The sequence below is a fragment of the Anas platyrhynchos genome, chromosome 1 (genome assembly GCF_047663525.1).
Source record: "Anas platyrhynchos isolate ZD024472 breed Pekin duck chromosome 1, IASCAAS_PekinDuck_T2T, whole genome shotgun sequence".
NCBI lineage: Eukaryota > Metazoa > Chordata > Aves > Anseriformes > Anatidae > Anas > Anas platyrhynchos.
The window spans coordinates 85,091,266-85,104,171 of record NC_092587.1 but is presented as its reverse complement, the minus strand read 5'-3'; the positions used below and the strand labels follow the sequence as shown (position 1 = coordinate 85,104,171).

Here is a 12,906-nt window from a genome sequence, read left to right as displayed (position 1 = left end):
GAGCAAGCACGGGGCACAGTTATCCCTCTCATCTCAGTATCCCCAGCGCAGAAGGGAAGCATGCCCTGGCTGTCACTGCAAAGCAGCTGAACGAGGAGCGAGGGCAGCCTCAGCCCAGGCCTCGTTTCTAAATAAATGAAATGTGCATCTTCCACGTGGTCAGCTGGGAGGGAGAAGCCTATCTCAGGAGCGATGGCAGGTGCTGCTGAGCTATTTCCATTTTCCAGCTCTGCAACCTCAGGAACCTCTTTAATCCAAACCACCCGCCAAGCTCTATTCACTGGCAATGAAGACCAGCCAGTGTTTTCAGATTCATTTTTAAGGCTGTCTTTAATTTTTGGAAGTATCTTGCTGGCGGATTTTTGGTCCCACCTGTGATTCAAGAGGAGATTTGTAAATCTCATTTTCGCTTTTTCAGTCATTTAAAGGGACACGTCATGCCAAGAATTTAGGCTCCGCTTTTAATAGAGGGAACATGGGGGTAAAGGGATATGAAAAGAAAATCAGGAGGTACAGGAACACTTTGGCGGATTTGTTAGAAATGAAAACACTCTTTATTTGATTTCTGCATTCCCTGGGGCAGCCAGGGGAACCTACACGCAATTGCACTGAAATAATGTATGAGAGTCAGAGAGTGAATTTGACAAGAAGCTCCACCAGACTCACCTAGAAGCTCGGCAAAGTACAAAATGTAAATGCAGCAGAGAAAAGAGTGGCGTAGCTCAGGGCCGTGATCTCAGTTACCCTGCTTTAAGGCGTCAGTAACAGCAATTGAGCCAGGAAAATCAGAGAAGAGCCACGCCAGCCTGACTTTAGTTAGGGTTTATGTTCCACATACATAATCTATCGATAGATGTTAAAGGTAGATGGCATTTTTGTAGGCACTTGTTCCACTTCACGAGCACATATGTACACACATAGGCAGACGCAGATACGCATGCACAGCTACTGCTCCAAATGCTTTCTGGTGTCCAGCTTGCCGAAATGCTTTCAATTAGGGTTTGGAAAAGGTTGACTCAGTCAGCGTATGCAACACTTGCCAGAGACAAAATTAGTTTTAGTCACTGCTGTTTTCCTTCCAAAACAAAAAGCCCCCCCCTCTCCCTTGCTCTCTTCCCTTACATTCAGTGGCACGTATTCTCAGGTAGGTGTTTAGCTGATTTTTAATGCCATGGAAACTTCATCTGCAAATTCGTTAGAAACTCTTTAGTGAAACAGTCTAGTAAAACAGATGATTAATATTGGTAAGCTCCTCATTTGCATATTAATTAGTCTCTGTACTCAACTAATTAAAACAGGGCTGCCTGTTTGTAGACTTTCTGAATTCCAGATTGTTGCTATTGCTCCCACGTAGGTGCGTTTAGCACAGCTAAGGCAGGCCATCGATACTACCCACCAGCCACCCTAAACAGCAGTAGCAGCATTTAAAGGCATTTGGGGCTCTGAGGAAGGTACTTTCAGCACTTCCTTTGAAAAAAAAACACAAGGCTGATGCTTGAAATGGCAGGATGTATTGCCTGAGTGGTGCTCCAGCTTCTCTGTGATGCTCTCAGGGAGCAGGACAAGTGCAGAAGCTGGCCAAATCCAAGGGAAACAGAACATCACAGGGCACGAACAAGCTCACACCAAGCTGCCCTTAAGCCCTGTGTTACTCAGCTTTGTCCAGAGATGCAGCCTAAAACCAAAGCTCAGCCTGACAACCCAAGAGGTGAAAACTGAAGGTTAATTCTGACCTCTGTCACTCTGGTGGAGCTCTGCAGGGATGTCACACAGACCAGCCACTGCCTGACCTTTCACAGGTGAAGAGCTGCACGTCCCCATTCTGCATTTCCCTGCTGGCACTGCCTGGGTGCATGCATTACAATGAAATTCTGCTGTTTATTCCTTGCCTTGGAGCTCTGGCACTCAAATACCCATCTCCCACCACGACCTCCTTGGTCACAGAGCCATCCAGCCCTGCCCTCTCTCTCCAGGGCAGAAGACCCTGCCCCATCCTGCCTTTCCTGGCTGAGGACACACCATTGCCCCCTCTCCCACCATGTAGCCCCCTGTGCTTCACAGCCAGCACACCTGCTGGTGGCCATGACTCCTCTCTGTCCTCCTGCCACCTCTTCCAGCTCCTCCTGCTGCTCTTGCTTCTGGACCTGCTTCTTGGCTCTGTTCTCCTTCCCCTCTCTCCCCGTGCACCTGGTTTTAGTTCCTCCCAGCTGCTGGTGTTCCCCACCTTGCCATCCCTGCAGTAGTACAGTATTCCTGCAGAAATTCAGGAACTGAGGATAAAACACGCCAGGCGGAGAGGCCCCGTACGAATGTCTATTTACTGCTACAAAATGTTTTGCATGGCAGTGACGAGTAGGTTTTCTCAAACTGTCTGTGCACGCAGGGTTTTTCCTCACCCTAGCTGCCAATAGCAGTTTGACAGGTTTTATTATACTCCATTATTCACAACAAGCCAGGTCGCTGTGCCATATGCTGTCCAGTCCTGCTAAAGCTAACCATGTGCCCATGTTGGCTGCTCACCAAAGCTGGGTAAAACATGCTCCCTTTTGCCTGCTATTTGTTTTGAAAGAACTGGAGACAGGGGCTTCGGGTCAGGCGCTCCTGTCTGTTTTATCGCACAACTTTGCTCACCCTCAGCAGCCCAAGGGCCAACTCAGTTGGAAAATCAAGGATCCTGGTATGGTTTGCACCTGTGGTTCTTGTGGAAACCTGCCCTGATATGGGGCTGGTGCAGTCTGAGATAGGAGCAGGGTCTGAAACCTCTCTGGGGCTATGGGAAGTGAATTCAACCTGGAGCACAGCTTTTGAGATGATTTCGTGCCCTGCTTAGCAAGAACCATGCAGTATTTCCGAGACTAAGCCTCTGCTTCACTGGCAGCAGCTGTATTAGAGGCATCACAGCTACAGCAGGCGTTGTACCTGCATATGGCTGGACAGGCTTCCTAAGGCATCCTCCAAACCAGTGCTCACCACTCCATGGCACACGCAATGTGCTACAGCCTCCTGCTGCTCCCACAGCTTTTTCTTCCCAGCATCAGGCAAGCTGATGGCAGAGGCTACTAAGTTCTCCCATTTCTGTACATGATTCTTGTTTCTTCGGGTGTGCTGTCTGCTGATTCCCTTCCATTCCCTTCGGTGTCATTTTCCCTGTTTGTGTGGCTTTTCATGATCCTGTCACTGGAAAACGAGCAGCGCCTCTGGCCCTTTCTGGAGATGGGTTGGGCTTTTTAAATCTCTTTCTGTTGCTAACTGCTACACTTTTTGTTCAGTTCACACATTTGACAAGCAGAGCCATCCTGGATCAAATGAGATGTAGTTCAAAGCCAGTGTCCTGCCTGCAGCAGTGGCCAGCAGCAGCTGGCTAGGGAAGAATGCAAAGACACAACGAATGGAAAGGGATCTTCCTGGCCATCACCACTTTAGGGATCTCTTAAGAATTTCCACAAATTTCAGCTTTCCAGGCTTGTTGTCTTCCATGAGATTTCCTTTCAAAAGCCTTTCTGCAGTTCCTTGGCTACTTTTATGCTGTTTTTGTGGTTTATGGCTATGTACTTCCAATAAAGGAGCAAAAACTGTGGTGCATTCCCCTCACTGTGCTCCATGCACACACACTACCAGCCTGTGACTCCTCTAATCGTGCTGTTACAAGGATGCTCCAGCCCTGGGCCACCTACAAACTCCAGGGGCTGCTGTAGTGTGTGGCACCGTAAGGACCCAACAGAAGACTTCTCTGCCCAACCCTGTCCATGTGGTATCACTGTGAGGGTGATAAATCATGGTGGCAGCTCAGGCTGGGAACAGCGTGCCTCCCATTGCATGCACTGAAGGCAGGTGATGCTCAGGTGTGTGCTGATGGCATGAGATAATTTTGATTTAAAGCACGTGAGATAATTTTAAGTGTATATCCAAATTTATGCATGAAACACAGTAGATGTACCCACTGTGTGTGATCCAGCTCAAGGGCTTGTATGCTTCTTGGTGCTGTAGGCAGAATCTGCTTGTCCCTTCTCATAATGTCCTGGGTTCCCATCACATCCTTCATGTATCTCAGTTTCTAAGGGTCCAGCCATTTGCAGAAATTATCATTTTAATGCTATGCATGACCATGAACTCTAGGGACGTCAGTGGCAAACCACATATTATTGTCACTGTATGACCAGGGCTTGTCTTGCCACTAGCTTTTCCTCTTCAAGTTGGCATAAGCTTCTAAAGATCGTTATAAATATCTATCTAGTTATATCTATAGATAGCTATAGAAGCTGATCTGTTCTTCTTTGTTTGCAAGCTTTACAGTCAAGGCAGCACAAGTGGCACAAAGGGGTCAACACCTAACTTTATTTTAGCCTTGCAGGGCTTTCACCTTCTGGGACTATTTTGATAGAGTGCTGGATAAGATTTCCAATAATCTCTTCACCCTCACCATGCGGTGGGGATGCTCTGGCATTCCACCACAGTTCCGTACTACAAACTGAGCAATAGCATCTCTCATTTCATGAGGTTTTCAAATTGAAAGTTTGAAACACTCACTGCTTAACAAGGGCGTTGGTTCTAGATGCTATTAGAGCCCTGACGGTAACAATTGGCCTTAATTACCCTGAGGGCACCAATTGGCCTTAATTGCCCTGAGAAGCACTGATCTGGGACCTCTGACCAGCACTGATTTTGTCTCCTGCTGCTCCTGATGGGACTCCTTGGATGGGGCCCTGCACTGACACATCACTTCACCTTGTCTGGCTGTCACTGGACTGTCACCACACTGTGGGGCTGTGTTTTGCTGGTAAAGGTGCTGTCCCACCTGCGCTGTGGCTCTCCTGCTGCTCCTGCACAGGTGTCCTGCTGGTACTCTCAGGCATGTCCTGTCTCGTTAACTTCATGGCAATAAAAGACAGTCAGTTCTCTGGTTCTTGCTAGGAGAAATAGCCAAGTATTGCTGTGATACATCCAGAGAGACAAGGAGGTCATCATGCCTACCACCTTCAGGGAGATGCTGGTACCCAGATATGTTTGCTCTAGGTAAAGTGCACACATTGATACTGAAATTCTTCATGCTGTTGTGGTTTTGCTCTCTACTTTCCTGAGGCATGGCTGTGTTTTCCTTTGACTCCTTCCTGAGAGTAGGAGGCATTTAACTGTTTCGATCACATAATAGGTTGCTGTTCTTTGTGCTTCTCAATAAGGACAGAATAATGCATTTCCTATGAATTGCATTTGCCTTGTACTGGGCAATGCATGTCATCAGCATATGGATGTATTTTTCCCAGCTCATTTTCCTGCTTATCAGTTTGGTTGGTATTACATGACAGCTAGGTCTGCAGTCCAGCAGAAATCAAATTGGTCATTGATCCCAGAGCAGAGTAACTGCAGTGGTGGCTGAATGGTTAGCAACCTTCAGAGATGTGCCTTGCATGTGTGAATCTGCCTGTCTCTGTTATCACACCGTAGAAATTCTCTTTGCTGGAAGTCTGTGTCAATAACTTTACCACTCCGTAAGCAGCTATGCCTTCCTTCTGCAGAAGATACCCTGCTGCAGAGAGAAATGGGGTTGTTTCTCCAATGTCTTCCATCCGTATTCATGACTTGTATGTTATCCCCCAGTCTCCTGAATTGTTCATGTGGGTTATGCTGGATTCTGATGTATTAGTTGGCTTTCCTGCTTCATGTAAACTACTGCCTTTGGCACAGGCACTTGTTCTGCTCTAGCAGCCCTTCTTTTGGTGTGGTCTTTGATTCAGTTCAGCAGCCCTTGCTGCTCCTTCTGTAGGTTTAGCTCAGTCTGAATGAACTGGAGTCCTCACACTTCAGAGGTGGGAGCATTTGCAGGGATCTTTAATGAGTCTTCGTGCCAGACGTCTTGGTTGTTGCTCTGAGTATGTTTCTTCTATATTATATAAGCACAAATATGTTGTAACATTCCCCAACACAGCTCTCATTTCCCCAGGGTCACTGTACTCACCAAATACATTACAGACTTCCTTACGTTACAGGCAGGTGAGGGAATTGCATGGCAAGTGTATCTTGCCACTTACCCCCCTTCTCATCCCACTGGAGGAAGAGACAAACTTTTGTGTCCATGCACCCCTTGGCCAACTGTTAGCACCCAAACAGGGACATTCCTTCACAGGCTTGGGCACGTAGCTCTGAGTCTGGAAAGAAGAGCATCTCTGCACTGTTCTCACAAGTTTCTGTCTTTGTGTCGTCTCACTCTCATCCTTCCTGTGGATCTCACAGGATTGAAGGTTGTTATCTTCTTCTCTACTGCCACATGCTTGCTTGGCAAGAACAAGGAGGGGCTACATCTATGAAACAGAAGTTGTCTTCTTAGGAATGAAGATGTCTCCTTGCTATGATACTGCAGCCAGCGTTAAACTATATGCATGTAGACTGACTTACAAGTTTCCCCAGTTCTTCGTTCCCATTTTAAGACTGTTGCATTGACTGCTTCAATGCTACATCAGAAAACCAGTCATTTGTTGGATCCTCAAATGCTAACAAGGTCCAAGGAACTGCAAGCCCTCAGCCCCAGACTAAGACAGGCACATATTTCAAAGGCTGGAGCCTTCATTTTGTTTAGTAGTTATTTTGTTTTTGCCAAGCAGGTACGTGTGTAAATCCCTCCTGTTGGGGGTAATGTCTTTGATCCCTGGTATCTAAACTGCCCACCCATGGAAGGAGTCAACATCCCAGGTCTGTGTAGTAATGGATCAGCCAGTTGAGTCTCTCATATGGGTTGGTGCCATTGAGGCATTCAGCACGCTCCTTCCAACTGCTCAGTAAAAGAAATGTGTTCAGAGGTGTAAATAATTTTGACAATTCAAGTGTTGTGTTAATACACTGATCAAAATGCTGAGAATTTTTAGGTCAGGGCACATCTGTTCATCACAGCAATCTTGTTAAGAGGTAAACCCTCATAGCCTGGGAGATGCTGAGGAAATATTGCAGGATTCCTATTTGGCTGTTTTTTTATTTTTTTTTTATTTTTCCCCAGTATCAACTTGTGCTGGATCTTCACCACAGAAAGACTCCTGTCAGGGTCTTGAACACTAATCAGAGAGACCTCAGCAGAAACAGCATTAAACCAAATGGGACCTAAAAGGCCAGAAGCGTCTCTGCACTGCTTCCCAGCATCAGCACTGATGAATGGCCAAGGCTAATAACCATTAATCAACCCTACTAAATGAATTCAAGGAGTTTAGACAAAGCTAAAAGGAGCAGAGTCATGGGGCCAATGTGTAGAGCTGCTGTCATTCATGTGAGGTTTGGGTCAGTTTCCTGCCTGTGCCACTGATTCATTAGCTAAATCTGGGCACCTCTGAGGCTAACAGGAGGCTTCCTGTTGTCTGCCAGGAGCTTGGCTTAGAGCTTTTATTCTCTCCTCTTCCCTGCTTCTGAAATAAAGATAGTGCAGCTCACCAGGGATGCTCTCTTCAGGCTTGCACTACCTAGGGTGTAACAAAAAGGCAGATCTCCTGTGGCCATTAAACTTCTTGGGACATTAGCCCCACCGTCTGGGTACAATGTGTCTTGCTTACCATGAAATTTCTCTGGGAATAAACCCTTTTGAGTCGATGCACTTCAGTCCTAACAAAGCGGTACAATTTGCATTACACATCCGTTGTTTTAGAAGACAATGGACGAAAATCTGGAGCTCTACACTTGGTTTTCGCTCAGTCTGTCTTCTGTGGGAATATTGCCAGCCAAAGAACTGACTGAAGAAGCACTGGTATTAACACTGTGTTTCCAGTATTATTTGTCTGAGTAATATACTTCAGAGTATATTTATTAACCTGAGGTAAAAGCCCAGGGAAATCTGTTGAAATCTTTGCATTGATCACAAGTAGCTTTTAGATCTGAGCCAAAAAATAAGGAAATACACAGGTTCTTGAAAATCCAGGCATGTAGGCAAGAGGAATAATCTATTCCCTTTTGGGGGCTGAGGGGGATGGAGGCTGAGAGGTGAAACTGCCTGTCTGGTGCTGCTTGGATAATCTGAGATTGACACTAGGTAAATACATATGTTTTAGGAAGTACTGGCTATGGGATGAGGATGTTCAGTTGATGCGAAATGGGCTAAACTTTAAAGAGCAAATTAAAGACACTTCAGGAAACTTCAATTAAAAAAAATAATAATCCCAAAGCTTCACATGGTTTTGGTATAGCATGAATTAAGGGCCAACTTCTTTTAATTGAATCCAAAAAGCTCCCCTGACTATTCTCTCTTCCATTTCTACCTTCCCCCTCCTTTGGTGTCTGTAGCTGTTATGTTTTATTTACAGATAATTGGAAACGGAATATAAACTCTTTCAATAAGCCCAACTGGAACTCCAAAGAAATCAGCTATTAATGAGTTTACTTAAAGCAATCATGCTTAAAGGCGGTAATGATGGATGGATGGGGCAGCAGCAGGCATGTTCTGGCAGAAGGGATGAAAATCCACAGCTTCCCCTGGCTTAGGGAAAAGCTTGATCTCGACCCAAAACCTAGCAACCGACTTCCTCAGGTGCTGCCTTTTTCTGCATTGAACTGATCTGGCTTTAATCACAGCTCTCAAAACTGACTTTCAAATAGCTGGAAATCTAGATCATTTGAATTATGGAGTGTGGTTCCTCTTTTTGTAATTGGCATATTGCTGAACCAGTGGTCAAGATGGGTCAGAATATGCCAGAGGAGAACACAGGACTGCTCAGAATACTAAAATCAGAGCACACTTTGAAGAAAGGGCTGTTCAGTTCTATCTCTGATAATTTCTTCTCTGTTGCTGCATTCCCTGTCCCAGGAGTTTATCCACGCTGGCTGATGGCTAGTTCTTGTTTTCTCCCCATGGCCAAATCCTGGAGTCCCATTTCCTGACTGTTTGTAATTCTGGCAGCACATGACTGACAAAGAAAGGACTCTCCATTTCCATTTTGACATTTTCCTTTTTATTCTACATAGATATGTATATACACTTGTTTTGGCCTTTTTTTTTTTTTTTTGTCACTTCTCTTCCTCTTTCTTTACTAGCAAATATTAAGCTATAGGGGAGTTTGAGCTGAAGTACATATGGCACATTTGATAAAGATGTTCTAAGTGGACAAATCACTTCCAACTATTTTCCACTCACAAGGAGCAAAGGCAGTTTCCTGCCTGTATTCTTAACAAATCTCTCCTTGCTTTTATTGGCAATGCTTCTGTTTTGGCAGCAACCTGTCAAGTTTGGAGCTGGCAATCATGTTTTTTAGCATTCTCAGCTCAAATGTAGGCAACATGTTTTCTACAAAAACATCCTTCCTACTCTTCGTTAGTGCCTCCAACATTATTGTTCCCGGTACAGAAAGCAAACATTGGTAGCTTCCCCTCTCCCATCACTGTAACCTGTGCTGAACAGGGTTGAAGTGACAAAGTTTTCAGTTAGGAAAAAATATTCAGTGAAGTAACAAAAAGAAAATGCCCCTGTAGAAAGCCCGGAATGCAGTCAGACACACGAGTGGCTGTCAAGGTTAGGAGTTGTAAACTGGCTTTGAATTAGCTGGTTGGTCCACACTGTGCCATGTGGAGATGCTTGATTCAGGGTACTAGAAATGCTACGGTGTGTTAGCATCACTGCACTATGCTCCATTCTTGTCCCAAGAGTCTTTTCCAGTTCAAAAAAAAAAAAATCCCTAGAAACACATTGAACAGGAAGCAAAACAAGACAAGCCCAATAAATGGGGTTGCTTTTTCCACTTAGTATAGAAAACATGCAAAATGTATCTGAATCATCAAATGAATCAGGATCCTCCTTTGCTTGAGCAATGAGTTTGTCCTTACAATCCCTGTTAAAACCTTTCTGGCTTCCTGTGCATTTCACAAATTATTGAAAATCCACATCCCTGTAGAGACCTTACTTTAGGCTCCTAGATTTATTGTCCTACTGCCTGCCCTTGTTGGGTTTCCTGTTGTTCATCCCCCTTGTGCAGGAAGGGTACCAGCTCAGGCCATGCTGTACTCTGGTTCTTCCTCATCAAATATCCTCTCTCTCTCTCTGTTTGCTAAATTCTCACTTTGCAACAAGATCAGGCATAGTGGCATTCCACTTCACAGCTGTACATGGAAAAAGACTTCTTAACACTTCCTGCTAGCACTGTTGCTGGCTCCCTCGGCTATCTCCTAAAGCTTAGGAAATCAGTTTAGCCTGTGGCCTCCCTTTCCCTAAACCTCCTATCCTGATTCCTGAATTCTTGCTCCATCCTTAGGAGATCAGGTAATCTAGGATGGGATAACCTTACATAGGGAGCTTAAAAATAAATTATGAGGTAATGAGGAAGTTAGTCTCTGCTGAGAAGTTTGGAGCTGTTTCTGTAGTCCACCCTGAGGTTAGGATGAATATCCCAGCCCCAGCAAAGAGTAACGCATCTCTTCACACTTGTCTTTCCTTTATCCCTTCTAATGGAGCTGCTGTCCCCTCAACACAACTCACTTCAGTGGCTGCAATCATTAAAGGCGTTGGAAATAGGGTCTGAGACTTATGCAAAGTCCTGCCTCAGGTGTCATGACCAACGAACCGATCACAGATGCCAGCTCCTCTTAGAATGTCATCCCTGACTTCGTACCCCATGGCAGATCTGTCACTCAGTAGCCAAACATGTTCATACAGCAGAAGCCTTTAGGTGCACTTGTACCCTCAAAACTCAATGGAGTTGCTGTCATCCTCCAACTGTTCAGTGGCCTAGATGAAATTAGTTAGAAGTCTAAATGCGGCTGCTAATAAAGATACTGTCTTTCTGCCTTAGAAAAAGCACCAGCTCCTTTTGCTACCAGATGTCCTCTTTGGCAGTTTGAGTCAACGAGGAGCGAAGTGATGAAGAATGAATGCAGTCTTCAACCGGAGGCCTCAGGTCCCAAGCGGCAGCGGTGGAGGCAGCAGAAGGGAAGTTCTCTATTGCTGCTGCCTGCTGGGGTTTGGAGTTGATGTCAGTTCCTACTTACGTTGCTTGTCACCAGAATCCACCAGAGCCACTTGTGTGAATCTTCTCATGTTCAGCAAACTTCCTCTGTTGGCTCCACACAGGTCTCCTGGAGTGCTGCTTGCAACCTTCACTGAGGGGTCTGTGGGTATGAAGGCTATGTGTCATTTTACTTCAGCACCACTATAACCTTGGGCAGCAAAAGTCCCCTCCAGCTTTCATTTCACTTACAGCAACAGTGCTAAATAGGATTGCCCCAAATGGTCAGCTCTGGACTTAGCAAACTGATTTAAGGGCTGGTGACTCTCAGATTTCAGCATCATTTAGATGTGTTTTTGTTGTTGTGTGTGTTTGTTTTAATGTATTCATTTTTGAAGTATTTGCATTTCCTGCACAAGACTTGGATTTCAATGTTTCAGTTTTCTGGAACGCTTTCTCCCATTCAGCTTAAGATAACTTAAAGAAGACAAATTTGCTTCTGTGCTTTAATCCAGAGGCTTAAGTAGGTATAAAAAGACTGCATGCAGTGACCCCCAGGAATTCAGTTATGTGACTTAGACTTGGAACAGCCAAATTCTCTCCCTGCCCCTTCCCTAGACTTTGCCATCATAAAATCTGCAGCTATTCTGCACTTGTTACTGTGATCGAATGCTCCCTAGCAGTCTGGAAAATATGGCCATCATGTGTAAGCGCTTACTACGGTAAGCTTGGTACTTAGCGTTGCCACATCAAGGAAGCTAATCCTCTATAAAGCAGCTGCTTCCCTCAGCTCTGCTAGCAAAAACGTCCTTGGGCTTTAGCTTTGTGTTACATCTCCACGCCTGTTGCGGGATACGACGGTGGCAGCAGTAATTACGAACTAGACCCTCACGAGTCCGAATGGCAGATGCGTGCACCTTCCCCCACTAACATCTCCCAGGACAGCCTTCACGTTGTGGCAAAGCTTAACCCGGGCCGTAGCACCCCATATTTCGGCGTGCTCGCCCCCAAGCAGCCCCCCCACCACCTCAGGAGGCCGGGTGCCTGAGGCGGCCTCCCCCGGAGGCTGAGGCGGCGCTCGGCCTCCCCCTGGCGGCCTCGACCGGCAGCGTTGCGGCCTTTGTCCCCAGCCTGAGGGCAGCCTCCAGGCCTGAGGGCTCCGGGGCTGCTCCCTCCTGCCCCCAAGGCCACCCCCCACTCTGAAAGGAAAAAATAAATAAAATAAAATGCTAATTCTGCCCGGCTTCCCTGTTCTCGGGCTACCTCCACCTGCGTTTCACCGCATCAGGGATGTTTAATAGCTTATTGCCTACTGCACTCCTTCTTCTCCATACATCAACAATAGGTGTTTATTCTCTTTTCTTTGCTTCATTCTGTGTCTTTCTCTGTGTTCTGCTTCAGCGTATCCTAATGCCGCTTTGGTAGCATGGCACACATCGGGAGTGAACCATCGAGGTCCTTGGGATGTTGCTGGTCAAGCACCTCTTCTGCTGTCAGGCCACTGAAATGTTAGCTGTCACATTGTCTGCATGTTCACACCCAGGATACAACAGCCCCAGACATTGCCTCTGTTAGAGAAACTCCACATAGTCCAAATCCACTCCATTTGGAAGCCTTTCTTGGGCCCTTTTTCCACCCAAGTGCCTACGGAAATCTGGCAGCACATACTAGCTGGTAACAGGCAACTAGTTCAGTGTCAGTTTATTTATCACATTTACCTTGTAATCTTTAACCGAGTGGTAAAAACTTATTGCCTCTATGCTTCTGCATCCAGCTAACTGATGTATTCATTTGGATTCACGTTACTGCCTTCCTCTTTCACTACCTCTCATTGACTTGGAGTCTTGTATCAGGCTCTAAATTTTGGAGGCAAAGATCAAGTCCCATGAGGTTTGTGGACAAATACAAATTAATATCCCGAGATCTTTGAGAACTACAGCTCTTTGGAGAAAGAGGTCTTGTGGATTTTCTGTCTTGGGAACTCCCTCAAGGTGCATACCTGTTT

At 45.9% G+C, this 12,906-nt stretch overlaps 1 long non-coding RNA gene across 2 annotated transcripts; it reads left to right on the top strand.

Annotated features, from left to right (window-relative positions):
• Positions 1-4,656: 4,656 nt before the first annotated feature.
• On the top strand, positions 4,657-12,169 carry LOC110353348 (uncharacterized). 2 transcript variants are annotated; one of them, XR_002403718.4, is made up of 3 exons: positions 4,657-4,777; positions 4,912-5,013; positions 10,749-12,169. It is a non-coding gene; the product is annotated as an uncharacterized lncRNA (long non-coding RNA). The 2 variants fall into 2 exon arrangements; XR_002403719.4 differs by having other exon boundaries at positions 4,665-4,783.
• Positions 12,170-12,906: the final 737 nt, after the last annotated feature.